Genomic DNA, 3,629 nt, shown 5'->3' on the forward strand with positions numbered 1-3,629 from the left:
AGCCGCCCGGCTGCCCCGCACCTCTCGCTGCCACGCAGGGGAGCTGGGGCGGGGGCTCGCAGGGGCCGCCCTGGCTCGTAGTTGCGGGGGGCTCGGGAGCCCGTCCCGGGCCGCGCTGCTGGTTTTGACAGCGATGCTCTTGGCCTCTTTCACTCCGCGTCGAGAGCCCCTAGCCCGAGCCAGCCCAGGGACAGGGGAGCCCCGTCCCTGGATGGGACTCCTGGGGGCTGCTGGGCCGTGCGGGTGGCAAAGGGGCTCTGCCCGCTGCTCCACTGCGGGGCTGAGATAAGCCCGCGGGGCCCGGCGCCTTGTGGAAGCAGGGCACGAGCGGGACGCGGTCGTTTCGGAGCTGTCTCCGCGGCAGAGGGGACGGGGACGGGGACAAGGCCGCTGGAGTGAAGGGGCTGAAGGCCCTGGGCGGGCGCCCCTCGGCCCGGCCCGCTTCTCCGGTCCCTACAGCCAGGCACCCGGCGTCTGCCCCGCTCCGCCGAGGTGGTGGTTAACTTGCTGTGCGCTCAGCTGAGCTGAAGCAACACCCCCCCCCCCGCCTGAATTTGTTACTCTAATCGCATAAGTCGTATTTTTATTCCAGGCATGGAAAGTGGGCTTTTCATTGAATCCTCCTGCTAAACTACCCGTGCAGTTGCTCTCCCTTTGCTTGGCTGGAATGGCAGACAAAAACCTCTCAGGAACAGATAGTCCAGAGCAAAGAAGTCTGAAGTGTAAGAACTTTCTTGCATTGTCACTTCGCTGTATCCTGTTTCACATCAGTGCCGTATCCAATATAATAGGCGAATTTACACTGTAGCAGATCCTGCACGATTATGCTCTGCATATTTGATGACACATTGCATATTTTAACAGGGTTTTTAATGACTGATTGAAATGTTTGCTAAGTTATTTTTTAAATGCTGGAGGAGAGAGAGTTGTGGAAAATGTGTGTAATGGAATAGTGAGATGGATAGGAGGATTTTGATTGATGGCATGAGGAAGCAGATGGATGACTAGGTAGGTCAGAGGTAAAGATGCCTTTGACAGCTTTTTAAGTTCCTCTGGCCATTTTGGTCCAATGAATCATGCAAATTATGTGTATACAATCAAACCGATGTCGCTTCATCGTATACTGTTGTAGTCCTCATCCTCTCAAACCCACCCTAACCTTCTTTCATCACCACTTGATGTGCTATGTTTAAACTGTATTGCAAGATCCTAAGGAGGCAGGAATCTGTCTTGTATTACTTGTCAGAAAAAAAGTAAACCTATGGAGTTACATGAACAACCACAACAGATTGGGAGAATAGGCGTAATGTGAAAACGTTCCTCTTAATTTTCTGTAACTTGTCCTCACTCCTTTCCCTGAGATACTACTTATGGGACCTCTGTTGAACAATTATTTATTTATTTATTTATTTTTTTGCAACCTGCAGAAGGCTGAATCTGGTGATCAGAGATCTAACTTGCATAATTTTCCTAAAAGCAAGGAGCAATGGCCAGGGAATAATCAAAAGCTTTTCTTTCTGTGTCCTAATTTTTGGGTGTTTTGCATGTTTCCCCCCACAAATTACTTCACAAGCTTGGATGTCTCTGGTTTGTTTTCAGCCCAAAGGTTATTGTTTTTGGAAGGTTTGTTCAAATTAATTTGGATTATTTATGATATTAAGGAATAATGTGTGTGCAGGTGTTGGGTAGTGAGAGAAAAGGATTTCTCATGAAGATGTTTTTCAACTGCTAGCACTGACACACAGTTGACACACATTTTTGCTTTAAAAATTAACTTTGTTATAAATTTTACAGTGGGAAATGCGTGGCTTAGTACAATTGAAAAAATATTTGAGAAACAAAGTGGTTTCAGATGCATGTATGTCTTCAGGACTCTATTTTGTTTAGCTAAGTAGGTGTAATATATATAAAGATAGCCACATACTAAACAAATATATGTACGTTGATCTTGGTGATCACATATTGCAGCTTTATTTAAATGTTACACAATATGAGAACATAAACAAAACACTTCTTAATTTAATCAGTTGAATCTCTCCTTACCTGTTGAGAATTTTGTTCATTGTTGGGCATAGGTAATCTTTTCCATTGTGTATACTTAGAACCTTAATCTATGAATAAATAAGTCAGAATAATGTCTGCAAATAGAAAAGCAGCCTGTTTTTCCTTTTTAAAATGATTTAACCCCCCTATAATATTGTTTAAAAAGTACTATGCCATTATGTCTTCATTTTTAAATAAGAAATAGCCAGCAGTGACTTGGAATGTGTTTTGAGAGGCACTGAGGGCAAAAGGTTGACAATTTATCCTGCTGCCTTAGGCCTTTATCTTGCATCTTCTTTAAAACGTGTGAGTAACTTTAAGCACAAGGGCATTCCTATTAGGATTACTCGCTTGTGTAGAGCTTCAGAAGCAAAAATGTTTTCAGGATCAAGACTTTCCCTAATGATTGTAAGGTTATTATATTTAGAACTGTCTGGTTGACTAGGAATGGTCTTAACGATTCTAAATGTTTCCTTTAGTGGCAATGCAGTATCACTGAGACAATGCACTGTGTTATATAAGATCCCATTTGATATTTTTAAGTAAATTATTCTAGGATTCTTGGTATTTTTTTCAGTTCTTCTATAATTGTGCATCAAAATGTGACTTAACAACAGTCTCTTGTATATAGTTACACTTTACTTTTTTAATGTGCCATGTTATGGCATTAATTTTTAAGCAGGATTCACACTCGAAACAAATTTAGTCCTGGATTGACTGCTCTCTATTTATTGATCATGGAACTAGTAGAACCCATGATTTGAGATGACAGGGTATTTTGCACTCTATGTCTGTTTAAGAAAATGGTACCAAAACATCCACCATTTTGGATGGAGGTGTCTGCCCACTTGGAAATGAACTGAAATAACTCATTTTAATAAGTGATACTCATCAACTCTTATTAAGAAATGTTCTTTATGGAAGGTAAGCATCTTGCTTAGATCATTCCTTTTTGCAGAGGTGCTTGCTGAAGGGGGAAAGGTTACTTCATGGGATTGGGCAAAACATAAGATTGTTAGAGCTTTATATTCCTGATAATTGTGGATTAGGGATTTAATCCTAATTCCTGCCAGGGCCTTATCCATGACAGGGAGTCCCTTATCCTTTAAGGTTTTCCTTACCCCTTATCCTTCCTAATTCGTGTCAAGGCCATACTCCTGTAGAATGGTTTATGGAATGCTAAGGCAAGGATCTTGTTCTACGGACAATGGATCAGCCAGAAATTCAGACCTAGTCTTTGCAGGCTGTCAAAGGACAAGACATTTTACTAGCCAGCCTTCCTCCTATGAGTATGGCTAGCTGTCATACTGTGCTAGCCATAGGTGACGTGTAAGTATTGACAGTGGGGGAGCACAGTGCCACACTGCTGCCACCCCTGCTGCTGCCAAGCATTGGGTCTGGCTGGTTTGCCGCCCCATGCTTTTCTGTTTTGTGCTGAAGTCACACCGCTGCTGCCACCCCCACTGCTGCTGGGCCTTGGCTCCAGCCAGGCTGCAGCTCTGTGCCCAGCACAAAAATCAGGAGGGGGCACTCCCCCGAAGCATCACCAATGGTGCTAGCCATGCTAGTAACCACCCTCCCCCCCC

Source organism: Gavialis gangeticus, unplaced genomic scaffold (assembly GCF_001723915.1).
Source record: "Gavialis gangeticus isolate Ggan-Ray unplaced genomic scaffold, GavGan_comp1, whole genome shotgun sequence".
Classification (NCBI taxonomy): Eukaryota; Metazoa; Chordata; order Crocodylia; family Gavialidae; genus Gavialis; species Gavialis gangeticus.